The sequence below is a fragment of the Mustela nivalis genome, assembly GCF_964662115.1.
Source record: "Mustela nivalis genome assembly, chromosome: 3".
NCBI classification, from domain to species: Eukaryota; Metazoa; Chordata; class Mammalia; order Carnivora; family Mustelidae; genus Mustela; species Mustela nivalis.
In genome coordinates, this window is record NC_139022.1 from 55,536,049 (window position 1) to 55,556,265 (window position 20,217).

The window sequence follows — 20,217 nt, forward strand, 5'->3', positions numbered from 1 at the left end:
ATCTTTGCTAAACCACTCATGACAAACCATGGCTTAATATCACATCCTTGAAAGAAATGTTATCAATTGGCAGAGAATCCTAGAAAACAATCTAACTTAAAGGGAAAAAATTTCATAGTTTTGTGAGTTTGGCCATGTTAACTCACCAGTGTGGGAGTGTTCCTGAGTAGGAAGCCCTTTTCCATTCAAAACAAGCAGATATCACTTAAACTTCTTTATAGAATCAAGCCTAGAGACAGTCTTAATTATAGAAAAGCTAACTTCATACCTTAGAAGTAATTCTGCCCTTTCAAACAGTTTACTTTTTTCCCTGTTACTTCTTCCATCATATTCAAAACAGCTTAGAAAACTAACTTAAACCATGACAATTGGAGAAAAGATCCTAAAAAGAGTTTTAAGGCACTATATCAACTACCACACCATTTAAACATTCATACCAGCTAAATCCTACTAAGTGTTAAAGTAGAAAATGCTTTCTCCAATTAGAAGGGTAATCTATCTTGCACAATTAAATCAAGTTTATTCAAACTATCTGAAAGTTGCAAGTCAAGATTTATTTTTAAAATGAGTTCCAAAAGAGAAAAAGTAAAAAGATGAAAAATATACATTGAGGCTATTTGCTTTCAGAAAGCATAGTTTCTTTGAAATAGGAGTAATACTCTCCATGCACTTATTTTTAAATAATACAGAAACTTCTATTTAACCCTTCTTTCTCTCCCTACTATTGTTCTTCTCTTAACTATAATGTATATGCCTTGAACATTTACCCTTTAATCTATAATTTCATGGAACTTGTGCTTTCTGAGCAACTTTAATTTTTTTACCTATTCATTTTCAGAAAGACAATAGACCAGAGAGGAACATTCATTTTAAATTTGCTATTATCAGATTAATAATTGAGCAAGGAAAGAAAATTAGAAATGTTCCAAATCATAATTTTGGTTGCTATTTTATTAACACTTTTTGAAGTATAATATTCACTCAGAGAAAGGCACAAAAGAATATAGTTCAATTTACTACCACCTAAATCAATCAATGAAATTTTATCTGTACCTCAGAAGCTCTCTTTTGTATCCTTCCTGTTTCCTTCCTTCCCTATACAAGTAGGCACTCTCCTGACTTTTAATACCATAGGGCAGTTTCACCTGTTTTGCCCTTTATATAAACGAGACCAGCACAGCCTGTACCACTTCATGTTGTTCTTTTGACTCTGCTATATAGGTTTGCTAATTCATACTGTTGTAGCAGATACAGTTAGCTTACTTTCAGTGTTACATAATATTTCATTGAATGAATTTACCACAGTTTATATATCCATTCTACTTTTGATGGCGCTTTATGATTTTTCCCATTTTGTAGCATTATGCCATGAACTTTCTTGTGCATGTCTTCTGGTATAGTGACCAAAATTTTGTTAAGTATCTCCCTTTGTAACTCGGAATGGAAATGCTGGGTCATAGGGTATGTATATCTATTTTAGTAGGTAGTAACAACTATGCCAAAGCGGTTCTAACAATTTATACTCCCACCAACAGTACATGTTTACATTACTCTAGGTCAGTTTTTAGTTTTTGAACTTCATCTATCATGACCAACACTATCCCCTCATATTTTTAATTTTCATTCTGATGAAAGAAGGTGAGACGTTTCTCATATATTTATTAGCCAGCTACTTGGGTATCTCTGTGATGGTCTTGCTCAAATTAAAAGACATTAATTCTCTTCAGTTATCTCTGTTTTCCTATGGTAGAAATTCTTTATATAATCTTGGTATGAATTCTCTCTTGGTGATATGTATTGCAAATAACCAATCACTGTCACTGTTTGTTTTTATTAGTTGCTATATGGGTATCCCATTGCCAAAATGCACTTGATTGAGTAAACTAAAGTTTCTCCCACTGTTCTACAGTGATACCTTGTCAAAATATCAAGCATGAGTTATATTCTGGGCCCTTAATTGTGGTCCATTCTTCTATTGGCCAATATTAATTTATCCTAATCACTGTAGCTTTATAATAAATCAAGAAATCTGTTAGTATATGTCCACTAATTTTTTATTCTAAAGGAGTGTTTTTATATTCTTAGTCCTTTGTATTTCCTTTAACTTAGAGACAGCATGCCAGTTTCTATACAGATGCACATTGCTGGGAGTTTTATTGGATTGAGTATAATGTGTAGGCCAATTCAAGGAAAACTGACCATGTAACCCACAGTTATAGGAGATCCCTTCCTTTACTGGGACCTTCTGTACAGAATTTTTGCATACCTTTTGCATTTTTTCATAATTACATATGGACTGACATAGTATTTTTTAGGCTTGAATAAAGGACAGACCCTGTTAAATGGAAAGAAAAAAATCTGACTGCCTGCATTGACTTAATTTATTTTGAAAAATAAATTTAATTTTTATGTCAATGTTATATAACATTCAGACATAAAATTAGATATAAACCACTTATGATTACAACTCTCTTGTAACAACTGTAAGTACTACAACGAATTTATAAACAAAACTACTAAATTAATAAAATTCAAGTCAGGATAAAAAGAAATATTTCTATACTTTCTATTTCTATACTTTCTATATTACTTTATATATAAACACTACTGCAAATGATAAAAATTTTTAATGTATTTTCTGATTATTCTGTCAATTACAGATATAAAACAAGTTTTATAACAATATGAAAGAGCATAGATAAATTCACATCATCTAGTAAATTATAGATTCTTTTAAACTTTCAATATACACAATGACATTTACTATAAATAATAACAGTTTTTTATTCATTTGTTAACAATTACACTATTTTTTCCTTTTGATACCGCCTAGACTCGCTAGTAAAATATTTAGTAAAAGTGGTAGCAATGGGAATTCTCTTTTCTCATTTAGAAAATGAGAAGGAGTGCTTTCAACATTCTACAAATAAGCATAATATTCAGCACGAATTTGTTTAACTAAGGGTGGGTTGTTGTAGTTAACTTTTTATCAAACTAACTTCTATTTTTAGTTTGATAAATGTCTATAAATAATAGATATTCATTTTATCAAATGCTTTTTTCTGAAATTAATGAGATGAATTAATTCGTTTTTCCATTTCCTGCTAATGTGGTTAAACACATTGATTTTCAAATGTTAAATTAACAATGTATTCATGACAGAAGACAGATTATGACATTACAGTGTCCTTTTCATAAGTTGTTACATTTGATGAGTTAAAATATTGTTTAGGATTTTGCACCTGTGTTTCTTAGTGAAACTGGTCTGTAATTTTACTTAATTATAATGTCCTCATCAAGCTAGTTTCAAAGTCATACTGAGCTCATAAAATTAGTTACCAGTTTTCCTACATTTTCTATTCTGTGGAAGATTTTGAGTAGTATTTTCTTCATTTGTTTCTTAAATGCTTTGTAAAATATACTTCTAAAGGTATTTTGATCTCAAATTTTCTTTCTGTGAATAGTTAAGTCTTTGATAATTACAGACCACTCAGATTGTGTCTTTGCTTATGTTAAGTTTTGGTAGTTTAAGGAACTTGTTCTCTTCATCTGACTCTTAAAATTAAACATAAATCCTTCACAAAAAGATGAAATGACACTTCTTGACACTTTTCTCATCTAATATATCTAATTTTTGTAATTTTGAAAAGAAATGTTTATTCATTTTTAACATTTCTGTTAAGTTTGAACTCATGTTTATATCATTTATTTATGCTTAGTTTTATGCTACTGGCCATGATTATATCCATGTATTCTTTTTTTTTTTTTTTTTTTTTTTTTTTTATTCTTTTTAAAAGTGTAACAGCTTTCTTTTTTTAAAACAAAAACATAAAAAAATAAAAGTATAACAACTTTCTTACTCTTAAGTTAGTTATTTTCACTAATTTCTGAAGACTTATTAATAACTTTTGGATATTTTATTTTTGGACAAGTATATGAGCATTCTACCTTCTGATGTCTTTTCCTTTTTAAGATCTAAATTCATCCTTAATAACTTTTTTTTTTCTGAATTCTTAGACACATTGGAATATCTCTCTGTTGCTTTCTGAAATGTCATCCTTACTGATAGATATAGACATCTTTACTGGTGAATCTTACTCTCAAAAATATCTATAAAAGTAGCTATAATCGATAAAAACAATAAATGGTGCTGGGAAAATTGGACAGCCACATGTAGAAAAATGAAATTGGACCATTTCCTTACACCACACACAAAAATAGACTCAAAATGGATGAAGGACCTCAATGTGCGAAAGGAATCCATCAAAATCCTTGAGGAGAACACAGGCAGCAACCTCTTCGACCTCAGCCGCAGCAACATCTTCCTAGGAACAACGCAAAAGGCAAGAGAAGCAAGGGAAAAAATGAACTATTGGGATTTCATCAAGATCAAAAGCTTTTGCACAGCAAAAGAAACAGTTAATAAAATCAAAAGACAACTGACAGAATGGGAGAAAATATTTGCAAACGACATATCAGATAAAGGACTAGTGTCCAGAATCTATAAAGAACTTAGCAAACTCAACACCCAAAGAACAAATAATCCAATCAAGAAATGGGCAGAGGACATGAACAGACATTTCTGCAAAGAAGACATCCAGATGGCCAACAGACACATGAAAAAGTGCTCCATATCACTTGGCATCAGGGAAATACAAATCAAAACCACAATGAGATATCACCTCACACCAGTCAGAATGGCTAAAATCAACAAGTCAGGAAATGACAGATGCTGGCGAGGATGTGGAGAAAGGGGAACCCTCCTACATTGTTGGTGGGAATGCAAGCTGGTGCAGCCACTCTGGAAAACAGCATGGAGGTTCCTCAGAATGTTGAAAATAGAACTGCCCTATGACCCAGCAATTGCACTATTGGGTATTTACCCTAAAGATACAAATGTAGTGATCCAAAGGGGCACATGCACCCGAATGTTTATAGCAGCAATGTCCACAATAGCCAAACTATGGAAAGAACCTAGATGTCCATCCACAGATGAATGGATCAAGAAGATGTGGTATATATACACAATGGAATACTATGCAGCCATCAAAAGAAATGAAGTCTTGCCATTTGCGACAACATGGATGGAACTAGAGCGTATCATGCTTAGCGAAATAAGTCAAGCAGAGAAAGACAACTATCATATGATCTCCCTGATATGAGGAAGTGGTGATGCAACATGGAGGCTTAAGTGGGTAGGAGAAGAATAAATGAAACAAGATGGGATTGGGAGGGAGACAAACCATAAGTGACTCTTAATCTCACAAAACAAACTGAGGGTTGCTGGGGGGAGGGGGTTTGGGAGAAGGGGGTGGGATTATGGACATTGGGGAGGGTATGTGCTTTGGTGAGTGCTGTGAAGTGTGTAAACCTGGTGATTCACAGACCTGTACCCCTGGGGATAAAAATATATGTTTATAAAAAATAAAAAGTTAAAAAAAAAATAAATAAATCCAATGTCATTCTTACCTGTTTCTAAACAAGAAAATGTGTTATTGTTTTTTTTTGTTTTTTTTTAAAGATTTTTATTTATTTATCAGAGAGAGAGAGGGGGAGAGAGCGAGCACAGGCAGACAGAATGGCAGGCAGAGGCAGAGGGAGAAGCAGGCTCCCTGCTGAGCAAGGAGCCAGATGTGGGACTCGATCCCAGGACTCTGGGATCATGACCTGAGCCGAAGGCAGCTGCTTAACCAACTGAGCCACCCAGGCGTCCCTGTTATTGTTTTTTTTTTTTTTTTAATTTTGCTGTTTTTGTATGTGTGTGTGTTCCATTTTGCCTATTTACTTTTTTTTTTTTTTTTGTATTCAATTTTGGAGATCTAAATAGCTTATAATCTCTTGTACAGTTGAAATTTGCATGGAAAATGATAAAACTAATATCACCCATTGTACTTTTTTCTTATTATTTATGCTTCCTGTTATTCTGTGTCCAATAAGGTTCTATTCCAGGTTATTATATTTACCCTAAGATATAAAAGAAGAATTACTAATGATGAACAGAGAACATCATAAAAAAATGTGAGGGCATAGGATACAATGAACAATGGGTATTATATAAGACTGACTAATCACTGAACTCTACTTCTGAAACCAATAATATATTTTCTGTTAATTAATTGATTTAAATTAAAAAGAAATCTGAAGAAGTTACTGAGCTCTTAGATAGTAGACAAACAGTATACCAATTTTATGGTCCTGAGCATCAGCATCAGCATCAGCATCAGCTGGTCTCTGATCTAGAGACAGACATAAAAAATTAAGTGAATTAGCTTTTTTATGATTCATTCTAGCTGGGTTTTATCCTCACTCAATATCTGCAAATGGTATATAAAACCTGTGTTCCACTGTGAGCAGCAGTAAATGGAAGATTAAGAGAAAAGAGTAACAGAGACTTCTGTTTTCTACAAGGATGGCCATGTGATACTACTTAACTTCTGTAAGAGTGAGTCCCTTCCCCTATGAACTAGGGTGATAATCAACCTATTAATTCCTGTTACACAGTGATTAATTAATAAATATTGACCATTTTAAATTATTGCATATTCTATTATTATTATTAACATCAGAACTACAGTTTCATTTAAATTTTCACTGAAGTATAATTAACACACATTATTATATTACTTTCAGGTGTATAACATAATGATCCAAAAATTCCATTTATTACTCAGTATACATATATATATATATATATATATATATATATATATATATATAAAATATATTTCAAGATTGCTTCAATATTCAGGGTCTTTTGTAGTTCCATACAGATTTTAGGATTATTTGTGCTAGTTCTGTGAAAAACACTGTTTCACATATACTTTCTTAAAGTATTTTGATAGGGATTTACACTAAATCCATTTAGATTGTTTGGGGTAGTATGGGTATTTTAACAATATTTTTTCTTTTAATTTATGAACATAGGATATCTTTTCTTTTTTTGTATCACCGTCAATTTCTTTCTTCAGTGTTTTATCATCTCCAGAGTACAAGTCTTTAACCTCCTTGGTTAAGTTTATTCCTAGGTATTTTATTCTTTTCAGTGCAACTGTTAATGGAATTCTTCTAAATTCTCCTTCTGACAGTTCGTTATTAGTGTATAGAAATGCAATACATTTCTGTATATTAATTTTGTATCCTGTGACTTACCTGAATTCATTTATCAGTTCTAGTAGTTTTCAGGGTTTTCTATATATAGCTATCATGTCATCTGCACATAATGGCAGTTTTACTTCTTCCTTACCAATTTGGGTATCTTACTTCTTTTTCTTATCTGTTTGTTGTGCCTAGAACATTCAGTACTATGTTTAATAAAAGTGATGAGAGAGGACATCCCTGCCTTGTTCCTGATCTTAGAGGAAAAATTCTCAGTCTTTCACCACTAGATATGATGTTGGCTGTAGGTTTTTCAAATATGGTCATTATCATGTTGTGGTATATTTCCCCTTAACCTATCTTGTTGAGAGTTTTTAGCAATGAACAGATGTTGTCAAATGCTTTATATATGCTCCTAATAAGATAATTATTTTTATGAGTCACATTGGATCATCTGTGATTGCTGAACCACCTTTGCATCCTTGGGGCAAATCCTACTAGGTCATGGTGAATGGTTTTTGTTTTTGTTTTTTTGTTGTTTTTTTTTGTTTGTTTGTTTTTAATGCACTGTTGAATTTAGTTTGCTAAAATACTGTAGAGGATTTATGCAACTATGTTCATCAAAGAAAATAGCTTGTAGAATTCTTTTTGTGTAGTATCTTTTTGTCTGGTTTGGCTATCAGGATAATGCTAGCCTCACTGAACAAATCTAGAAGTTTTCCTTCCTATTCTATGTTTTGAAATAGTTTGAATAGAACAGATGTTAATTCCTTCTTTAAGTATTTGAAGACTGTTCTTTTAAATTTAGATATACTGTTGTAGTTAGCAAAGATTTAAAAGGTTGGTTCTGACTCTCAGGTTTTTTAACAATTATTATTATTAGTCTTTAACTAATTTAGGGGTTATTTTAGTGGCTAGGGAAACCATTCTTTCTTAAAGTAGAAATTATTTAATATAAAGTTTTGTTTCTCCAAATTCTGCTTGTCTAAATCTCACAACTAGTTATTTAAACAAATCTCAGTATCCTCTCCTATAAAAATAAAAGTTATGTTCATCCTCTGTCTCTTCTGCTTAGATTATTTAGAAGCCCCTTTTTAACTTTGGGAACGGCTTTATTTTTCCCCAGAAGTATTTTGCATGAAAACATCACTACTAGACTCACTTATGTAATTTCAACTGTGGCACAGAGTGATTTTTACCCTTCCACAAACCTTCTCCTGGATGAGCAGTGGAAAATTGTCCAGCTGATACCTTCAGCTTCAAGTTTTCTTTCCGACTTAGAAAGCTATTTCCCTATCAGCTGTCATCATTTACATTACCACCTTTCCTAATTCCCAGACTGCTGGTATAATATCAGTGTGGTCTCTCTACTTCCAGTGTCACTCTATGCAAAGCATTTTTGTATTGACACCCTGTACTACAGAAATAATCATTTTCTACTGAAATCTAGATCATGACTGCCTATATTTTGTGGAACAAAATGCCTATTTGGTACAGACAATGGTCTAGATACCTTACATGCAGTTTCCAGGTTTCCTATTAACCCAAGCAGTAATACTATAATTCCACAGATGAGCAAACAGAGACAGAAGTACTTAGGGTATTTATACAGTTAGTGAGCTACAAATATAAGATGGAATCAAGTTCTAACTTCAAAAGTGGCACTTTTATCCATGTATCAAGCCATCTCCCATTGAAGTCTATGATTCTCAAAGTCCTGTAGGAATTGGCTCCAAATGTTTTTTTACCCTTTCCAACAGTAATTTCAGTATACAGATTCACACTTTTTTTTACATTTTAGTTCAAATTCATGCTAATCCTTGAGCATGCTTTCTGATTTCTTCTTGCATCACTCTATTATCATTACTTAATTCACCTTTTATTGTCCTTTTCCATATTCCCTAGATTTCCATATCCTTCCTACAAGTGACATTTGAAATACTGTTTCTTCCATGAAAGACTGACTGCTTTCCTTCTAAGAAGTAATTAATAATTAGTAACCTTTACTGTGGCTTAGTACATTCTTTTATAGTAACTTATATTAGATTTATTTATATGCAAGTTTTTTCTCCCTAAAACAACTTACACATTACTCCAGAGTATAATTTAATTGTATGCCTACTTAAATTTTGGTAATTATCAGAGTGACTGACACAGAATGGGCATTCGACAGGTTATGTTTTCTTGAAGTATCCAAAAGAAAACATAATTGTTCACTAGGACTAGAACTGAGGGCTTCCTATGCCATAGTTCTTCCTTATCTATGCCCTGCATTGAAAAGTTACTATTAATTTTATATAAGTTCAATGTGATAAACTTGAGTAAAATTAACAGAAGTTATGAAATAAATACTCCCCCATAAAATGTATTATCTAGCTCCATTATTTAACACAAATACTATTTTCCTTCTATTTCTTTTCAGAAGAGATACAGTGAACCCCTAATTATTTCAGAGCTAATTGTACAGTTTGTAAATTATCCAGGTGATTGACTTCTCTCTTTTGCTGAATGACTTTTGCCCATTTTGCCAATTTCTCCTTTCACTACTACAGTGAAGTTCAGAAAAACTAAAAGTCATGAAATACAAGCCATTCAATTTTGCTTTTTGCAGTAGAATTAATAGTAAAGGAAAAATTTCAATTATTTATCAAAATAATGCTGAGAATTTTTAGTGTTCCATCTTTGCATTAATACAGTTAACTGACAGTTGACTGTACATTTGGTATTAAAAATAAATCAGCATTCTTTATTGCAGCTCCAGCAGAAATATTGCTTATTTTGATGAGTGGTTATTTGCAAGACTAATCAACATGCATGTGCCAAAAGCTCTATAAATTAACATGATGTTCTTCACTATAGAAACATTATAAATATCAAAGCTGTGCCCAACCAAAATACCCCTCTTCAGTGACAAGATTTTACCTTAACAGCTGAAGAGGCTGTCTGTACACGCGTTTCTCATAATAACATAAATATGACGTAAGACAACAACTCAACTCACTGCATATGCAAGTTTCATTAAGTATGTGGTATGAGTAACACCCTGATTTTCCCAGAGTATGAAGTGAACATTGGTAGAGAATAAGAGAGTAGATTAGGTACAATCCAAAGGGCCCTTTAGGTAAGTCTTTGAATGTTCAGTTTATTATACTCCAGTAATAACTAATGTCAATACACTATTCAGCTAAAAAAAGAAAAAAGAAAGAACCTCAAATATCTGATGCCTAGTGTGCATGGAGACAACTTCAGAGAAGCACTGTCGGTGGCACCAAGCATAGCTCAACTGTGTAAAAGAAAAAGCTGAATGATGGGTATTTGTCCCTACAATCTCTAAAATCTTTTGATTTTAATAAAAGTAGTTTGCCCACAAAAAAGCAGTATGTCTAGCCAATGTTAGTATCAAGTTAGTGATTTTGCTGAAATATAGGTGCATAATCAATATGCAAAGACCTAAACAAGATGTGGAGAAATTTGCCATTTCTCAAAATAAAAATACATAAAAATCCAGAAGGAAAACATATCATATGAAGAATTGAAAAAAAATCATTGAATAATCCAAAAAATCATTGAATAATCAAAATTATCATTTGATTCATGTGTGTGTGTGTATAGAATTTAAACGACTTAGAGAAAGTATGGTGTAAATTGGATAAAGGAGGACTGACAAAAAAAACAATTTAAGCAGAAAATAAATTTCGATTAAGATTTAGAACACTTGTATACTGGAAAATAGCCATACTTTTGCTTGAATTTCTGCAAATTCATTTACATTATTAGTGGAACATATCCTTCCCTCTGGCAAGGCTATGAATTAATGCTATGCCTCCTCTGTCAGAGACGAGTTACTAAACCCATTGTAGTGAATCAAAGCACTCAATTTATATGACCTAACAGAACCAATTAAAATCTTTTACCTGGAATTGAAAATGCAGACTTTTTTTTTTCCTGGTTTACTGAGATATAACTGACATTAAACAGTATAAATTCAAGGTGTACAACATGCTGATTTGATACACTTGTATATTGCAAAATGATTACCAACTTAGCTTGGGGTAACATTCCCCTCACATCATAATAATTACCGATTCTTTTTCTGTGGTGAAAACACTTAAGGTCTACTCTCTTAGCAACTTTCGATTATATAATACACTATTATTAAGTATAATCACCATGTTGTACATTAGATCCACAAAACTTATTCATCTTATAAATGGATGCTTAGAACTTTCAACCTTTTCTCTCACACTGCTACCATTCAGACCTCACCCCATCCAGCCTCTGGTAAACACCATTCTACTCTCTGTTTCTAAGAGTCTGGGTTTAGATTCCACATACAAGTGATATCACACAGTAATTTTCTTTCTCTGATTTAATTCACTTGGCATAATGCCCTCAAGATGTATTCATGTTATCACAAATTACAGGATTTCCTTCTTTGGCTGAATAATATTGCTTTGTATATATACTTAGGTTGTTTATAGGTCTCATATCTTGGCTGTTGTGATACTATTTTAAGGAACAAATTAGTGCAGATATTTCTTTAAGATCTTGATTTCATTTCCTTTCTATATATATCCAGAAGTGGGATTGATGTATCATGAAGTAATTTTATTTCTTTTAATCTTTGTGAAAACTCTACACTATTTTTAAAAACTTATTTTTATTTAAATTCAAGTTAGTTAACATAGTGTAGTATTATTTCCATATCTTCATAGTGTAGTATTGATTTCAGGAGTAAAATTTAGGTGATTCATCACTTAAATATAACACCCAATGCTCATCACAAGTGCCCTTCTTAATGCCCATCATCTTTTTACTCCTTTCTCCCACTCCCCTCCCCTCCAGCAACCTTCAGTTTCTTCTCTATAGTTAAGAGTCTCTCATGGTTTGCCTCCCTCTCTGTGTTTATTTTATTTTTCCTTCTCTTCCCCTATGTTTATCTGTTTTGTTTCTTAAATTCCACATGAGTGAAATCGTATGGTATTTGTATTTCTCTGACTTATTTCACTTAATATTAGTATTTCCCTATGTTTTATATACTCTAGTTCCATCCATGTCATTACACACGTCAAGATTTCATTCTTTTTAATAGTTGACTAAATAGAATATATATTGTATATCTAGAATAGAATATATTATACACACACATATATATACATGCATTCACACACACACACACACGGAGGGGGAGAGAGAGAAAAGGCACATCTTCTTTATCCATTCATCAGTTGATGGGCATTTGGGCTATTACCATAATTTGGCTATTGTTGATAGTGCTGCTATAAGCACTGGGGTGCATGTGCCTCTTCAAATAACTATTTTTGTATCCTTTTAATATATACCTAATAGTGTAATTGCTGGGTCTAGGGTAGTTCCATTTTTAACTTTTAGAGGAATCTATTCCATACTGTTTTCCAGAGTGGCTGTATCACTTTGCATTCCCAGTTTGCAAGAGGGTTCCCCTTTCTCAGCATTCTTGACAACATCTGTTGTTTCCCAAGTTGTTAATTTTAGCCATTCTGATAGGTGTGAGGTGGTATCTCATTGTGGTTTTGATTTGTACTTCCATGATTATGAGTGATGTTGAGCATTTTTTCATGTTTCTATTAGCCATTTGTAGGTCTTCTTTGCAGAAATGTCTGTTCGTGTCTCCTACAAGCTTTTTTTTTTTTTTTTAAAGATTTTATTTATTTATTTGACAGAATGAGAGAGATCACAAGTAGGCAGAGCAGCATGCAAAAATAGAAGGGAAGCAGGCTCCCCGCTGAGCAGAGAACCCTATGCAGGGCTCCATCCCAGGACCCTGAGATCATGACCTGAGCTGAAACAAAGGCTTACCCCACTGAGCCATTTAGGCACCCCTTCTACCAACTTCTTAACTGGATATTTGATTTTTGGAATTTGAGTTTGAGGAGTTCTTTATAGATTCTCGATAATAGCCCTTTATCCAATATGTCTTTCCCAAATACCTTCTCCCTTTATGTCAACTGTCTTTTAGTTTTATTGATTGTTTATTTCACTATGCAGAAACTTTTCATCTTGACGAGGTCCTAATAGTTCATTTTTGCTTTTGTTTCTCTTGCCTCTAGAGATGTATTAGGTAAGAAGCTGCTGTGGCCAAGGTCAGAGAGGTTGCTGCCGATTTCTCCTCTAGGATTTTGATGGTTTCCTAACATTAAGATCTTTCATCCATTTTGAATTTATTTTTGTGTATGGTGTAAGGCAGTGGTGCAGTTTCATTCTCCTACATGCAGCTATCCAGTTTCCCAATACCATTTGTTGAAGAGAATATCTTTTATCCATTGGATATTCCTTCCTGCTTTGTCAAAGATTAGTTAACCATACAGTTATGGATCCATTTCTGGGTTCTCTATTCTGTTCCTTTGATCTATGTGTCTATTTTTCTGCCAGTATCATACTTTGTTGATGATTACAGATTTGTAATATAACTTGAATGCTGGGACTGTAATGCCTCCCACTTTACTTTTTCTCAAAATTACTTTGGCTATTTGAGGTCTTTTCTGGTTCCATACATATTTGAGGACTTTTTGTTCTAGTTCTCTAAAAAATGCTGGTGTTATTTTGATCAGGATTACATTGAATGCACAGATTATTTGGGGCAGCATAGACATTTTAACACTATTTGTTCTTCCAATCCCTGAGCATATAATGTTTTTCCATTTCTTTTTGTCTTCAATTTCTGTCATTAGTGTTCTCCGGTTTGTGAAGTACCCATCTTTTACCTCTTTGATTAGGTTTATTTCAAGTTGTCTTATGGTTTTTGGTGCAAGTGTAAATGGGATTGATTCCTTCATTTCTCTTTTGTATTGCTTCATTATTGGTGTATAGAAATGTAACAGATTCCTGTACATTGATTTTGTATCCTACAATTTTGCTGAATTCATGCTTGTGTTCTAGCAAATTTTTAGTGGAGTCCTTCAGGTTTTATTTATTATGTTATCTTCGAAGAGTGAAAGTTTGACTTCTTTGCTGATTTGGATGCCTTTTGTTTCTTTTTGTTATCTGATTGCCGAGGCTAGGATTTCCAATACTGAACAAGAGTACTGAGAGTAGACATCCCTAACATGTTCTTAACCTTCTAGTTTTTCCTAAGCTCTCAGTTGTTCCCCATTGAGGATGGTATTAAGTTGTGGGTCTTTCATACATGGCCTCTATGATACTTTCATGACGGTTTTTATCAAGAAAGGATGCTGTATTTTGTCAATTGCTTTTTCTGCATCTATTGAGAGGGTCATATCATTCTAATATTTTCTTTTTATTAATGTGATATTTCACATTGATTGATTTGCAGATACTGGACACCCCTGCAAGCCCAGAAATAAACCCACTTGATCTAGCAAATAATTCTTTAAATGTACTCTTGGATTTGATTAGCTAGTACCTTGTTGAGAATTTTTACATCCAGGTTCATCAGGGATAGTGTTCTGTAATTCTCCTTTTTTACTGGAATCTCTGTTTGGTTTGGGAATCAAGGTAATGCCAGACTCAGAATTTCATTGTTCTTCATTGCAAGTTTTCCTTCCATTTCTATTTTTTGGAACAGTCTCAGAGAATAGGTATTAATTCTTTTCTAAATACTTCATAGAATTCCCCTGAGAAGCCATCCAGCTCTGGACTCTTGTTTGTTGGCAGACTTTTGATTATTCATGCAGTTTCTTTGCTGGTTATGGGTCTGTTCAAATTGTCTATTTCTTCTTGTTTCAGTTTTGATTATTTATATGTTTCCAGGAATTTATTCATTTCTTCCAGATTGCCCAACTTGCTGGCATATAATTGCTCATAATATTGTCTTATAATTGTTTGTATTTCTGCAGTGTTGATTGTGATCTCTCCTGTTTCGTTCTTGATTTTATTTATTTTGGACCTTTCTCTTTTCTTTTGGTAAGTCTAGCTAGGCATTTATCAATTCTGATACTTCTTTCAAAGATCCAGCTGCTAGTTCTGTTGACTTATTCTACTGTTTTTTTTTTTTTTTTGGTTTTGCTGTTCTTGTTTTGAAATTTTTCTCATTTATTTCTCCTCTTTTTTTAAAGATGTACTTATTTGAGAGAGAGAGTAATAGCATGAGTGGGAGGGGCAGAGGGAGGAGAGAGAATCTCAACCAGACTCCAAGCTAGGCATGGAACCAGATGTAGGGCTTGATCCCAGAATCATGACCTGAGCTGAAACCAAAAGTTGGACACTTAAACAATTGTGCCACCTAGGGTCTCTATGCCCTTACCTTTATCATTTCCCTTCTTCTGCCAGTTATAGGCTTTATTTGATGTTATTTTTCCAGCTACTTTAGGTGTAAGATCAGGTTATATCTTTGAGATGTTTTTTTGCTTCTCAAGAAAGGTCTGCATTGCTATATACTTCTCTCTTTTGACTGCCTTGGTGGCATCCATTTTCATTTGCTTCCATGTATTTCTTCAATTTCTTCTTTTATTTCCTGGTTAAACAAATCATTCTTTAGTAGGATGTTCTTTAACCTCCATGTATTTGTGGTCTTTCAAAATTTTTTTGAAATTTTGAAAGAACATGTATTCTGCTGCTTTAGGATGAAATTCTCTGAATATAGCTGTTAAGCCCATCTGGTCCACTGTGCATTCAAAGCCATTGTTTCTTTGTTGATCTTCTGTTTACATGATATACTGCCCTTCTTCTACTCTTATGAAAGTCTTTAGTTTAAAATCTAGTTTGTCTGATATAAGTATGGCTACTCTGGCTTTCTTTTGATGTCCATTTGCATGATAAATGGTTCTCCACCTCCTTACTTTCAATCTAGAGGCATCTTTGTGTCTAAAATGAGTCCCCTGTAAGCAGAATATTGATGGGTCTTGTTTTTAATTCATTCTGATACAGTGTGTCTCTTCATTGGAGCATTTAGTTCACTTACATTCAGACTAATTATTGATAGATACAAATTTAGTGCCATTGTATTACCTGCAAAGTCACTGCTCCTGCAGATTGTCTCTGTTCCTTTCTGGTCTTTGATGCTTTTTGTCTCTCTTTTCTGCTCAAATGGTCCACTTTAACATTTCCTGCAGAGTTGGTTTAGAGTTCATGAACTTCTTTAGTTTTTCCTTGTCTTGGAAACTCTTCAGTCTCCTTCTATTCTGGATGATAGTCTTGCTGGATGAAGAAGTATTCTTGGATGCATATCTTCCCAATTGGCATGTTGAATATACAATTCTCTTCTGGCTGCCACGTTTCTGTGTACTGGTTTGCTGCTCACCTTATGTGTCTCTCCTTGTAGTTTAAGGACATTTTGTTTCCAGCAGCTTTCAGAATTCTCTTTATCTTTGTATATGCCGAGTTTCATGATGATATGTCTACGTTTGACCTATTTTTGTTGATTTTGAGGGGCGCTCTCGGTGCTCCTAGACTTGTATGCCTGTTTCTCTCCTCAAATTAGGGAAATTCTCAGCTATAAATTTTGCATTTTTTTCCCCTGCTCTTCTTCTTCTGGGACCTTTATGATATGAATATTATAAGGCTTTAGGCTTTATGGAATCTCTGGGTTCCCTAAGTCTACCTTGGTGATCTAATAGTTTTCTTTCCTTCTTCTTTTCAGCTTCACTATTTCCCATAATTTTATCTTCAATATCACCTATTCATTATTCTGCTGCTTCTGGCCTCATTGTAATTAGATCTTATCAGTTTTGTATATCAGTAATAGTACTTTTTACTTCAGCCTGACTAGCTTTTAGGTCTTTTGTCTCTATAGCAAGGGTTTCTCTGACATCTTCTACTTGCTTCTTTCAAGACTGGCTAGTATTATTATGACTATTGTGCTAAATTCTTGTTCAGATCTATTGCTTATATCTGTATTAAGCAAATCCCTGGCTGTGATTTCTTCTTGATCTTTCTTTTGGGAAGAGTCCTTCCATCTTGTCACTTTGCATGCTTCTTGCTCCTAAGAGTAATGCTGTATTAAAAAAGGGCCATATACTGTCCAGCACCTGGTGCTTCAGAAAGTGTTTCTGGTGTATGTTGTGTGCACTCTGCTGTTGTATTTGGGCTGCTCTCTCCCACAGATTCAATTCTCTGCACAGTTCCTCCTTTCTTATAGTGAGCAGTGTTTGGACCTTTAACTAGATGTGCTTTGATTTGTTTGTTAGAATAAGCTTGGAATGAAGAGGAGGAGGAGGAGGAGGAGGATCTTAAAAAAAGAGAGAGAGAGAGAGAGAAAAGGAAATGAACAAACAAAAACGATAGGGGCACCTGGGTGGCTCAGTGGTTTCAAGCCTCTGTCTTCCGCTCAGGTCATGATCCCAGGGTCCTGGGATCGAGTCCCACGTCGGGCTCTCTGCTCAGCAGGGAGCCTTCTTCCTCCTCTCTCTCTGCCTGCCTCTCTGTCTACCTGTGATCTCTGTCAAATAAATAAATAAAAATCTTAAAAAAAAAAAAAAAAAACTATAAGCCTCATTCTAAAGGAGAAAAGAATATATATAAAGCCTGGTCCTATTTCCACCATAATTGAAACTGACACTTTGGAGCCTCTATGATTAGCAGACTTGGTGCATGCAGGATGCCTGTGATGGAATTCTGGGGGAGAGACCCACTGCAGCTGGCTCACAGTCAGAACTGCACTAGTAACCATGCACTTCTAGGGTCCAGTGGGGCAGGGTTTGGTGCAAGCAGATCCTGCCTCCACTAGGGGCAATGTGTCACTCACTGAGGTCCCACAGTACTGGTTGGAGAGGGGTGGGGGATGGCATCACCCTACCCTCTCATCCCTGTGGAGGGGAATTTGCTGCAACCACTATTCCAGGAGGCCCCAGAGAAAAGCAAACAATCTCTCTTCCTGTGTGCCAGGGCTGTCAGATCCCTACCCTCACCTGTCTATGCCTGGGGCCATTAACGCGCCCAGTGCCACAGGTCTCCTCTTTTATACCTGGAGTGCCACTGGGATTCGAAACTCTGAATCTTAAAGGATCGAACAAGGCACAGACCTGCTCCCCTCCTCTAGAGGAGTACCTGTGTCTGGTGCTGTGTTTTTTTTTTTTTTTTTCCCCCAGAAAAAAGTTGTACACCTGCATCAGTGGCTGGAGTCTATGGGGAAGCACAGTGAACAACAGCGACCAGGTTATCTGCCCTCTACCATGACTCTGTCCCCTCTGTCCCCCTCAACAGTACCCACAGGGTTTTTGTTCTTGGAGAGGCAATATACTTGCTTCCAAATAGACTCCAGTCAGGAGAACATTCTGTCCCTCTGCAAGCCAGAGGATCCCTATACCAAGTTGTCCACTCCTATGCCTATCCATACTATTTTCCATAGTGGCTGCACCAATTTCCACTACTACCAGCAATATACAAGGGTTCCCTTTCTTCCATATCCTAACCAATATCTGTTATCTTTTGGGTTTTTGATAATAGTAATCCTAACAGATGTGAAATGATATCTCACTGTGGCTTTGATTTGCATTTCCCTGATGATTAGTGATGGTGAATACCTTTTCATGTACCTGTTGTCCATTTGAGTATCTTCTTTGGAAAAATACCTATTCTGTTCCTCTGCCCATTTTTTAATTAGGTTGTTTTTGTTTTCTATTCAGTTGTGTGAGCTCTTAACATATTTTGAATATTAACTCCTTATCATATACATGCTTTGCAATTTTTTTCTCCTATTCCAGAAGTTGCCTTTTTATTTTATTACTTAACTCTCCAGAAACTTTTTAGTTTGCTGTAATCCCACTTACTACATTTTGCTTTTGTTGCTTTTGCCAAAAAATCCATGTCAAGACCAATGTCAATGAACTTTTGCCTTGTATTTTATTACAGGAACTTTAAGGTTTCAGAACTTATGTTTAAGTCTTTAATCCATTTCAAGTTCACTTTTGTGAACAGTATAAAAAAGAGATCCAGTTTCATTTTTCTTCAGAGCTACCCAGTTTACATGGGCCCATTTATTGAAGAGACTATCCTTTCTTCATTGAGTCTCTTGTCATATATTAGTTGACCACATAAGGAAAATTTATTTCTGGGCTCTTTATTCCATTTCATTGGTCTATGTGCCTACTTTTCATACAGTACTACATTGTTTTGATTACTATAGCTTTGTCATATAGTTTGAAATCAGGAAGCATGATGTCTCCAGCTTTGTTTTTTCTCAGGGTTGCTTTGACTCCTTGGAATCTTTCATACTTCCATACAAAGTTTAAAATCACTTTTGTCTATTTCTGTGAAATATGCCACTAGAATTTTGATAAGGATTACACTAAATATACAGATGTCTTTGGGTAATATGGCAGTTTAACAATAAATATTAATTCTTCTGATCCATAAACACAGGATCTCTTTCCATTTGTCTATATCATCTTCAATTTCTTTTATCAACTCTTGTAGTTTTTAGTGCATAGATCTTTCATTTCCTTAAATTTATTTCTAAGTATTATATTGTTTTTGATGCTCTTGTGAATGAGGTGTTGATTTCTTTTTCAGATATTTCATTGTTCGTTTATAGAATCACAAACTATTTTCTTAAATTGATTCTATATTATGCAACTTTATTGAACTTATTCATTAGTTCTTATAATTTTTTGGTGGATTATTTAGGATTCTCTACATATAATACCATATCATTGACAAAGACAAGTTTACTTTTTCCTGTACTATTTGAATGCATTTTATTTTCTTTATTGCCTAAGTGCTCTGGCTCTAGTACTATGATGAAGAGGAGTGGTGACAGTGAGTACATTTCTTGTTCCTAATCTTAGAAGAAAATCTTTTAACTTCTCATCACTACATATGTTGTTAGCAGTGGACTTGTCATATTGGCCTTTATAATGTTGAGATATATTGCTTCTATACCCAGTTTGTTGAGTGTTTTTTTAATCACAAAAGTGTGTTGTATTTTGTCAAATGCTTTTGTGCAGTTATTGATATAATCATGATTTTTTATCTTTCATTCTTTTAATTGTGGTGTACCATATTTAGTGATTTGCATGTGCTGAACCATCTTTGTATCCCACGGGCAAATTCTGCTTGATGATGGTGTTAGCTCCTTCTAATGTTGTGCTGAATTTAATTTGTTAATATATTTGGGAATTTTTACATTTAATTTCATCAGAAACATTGGTGTATAGTTTTATCTTTTGTGTAGCGTTCATATATGGC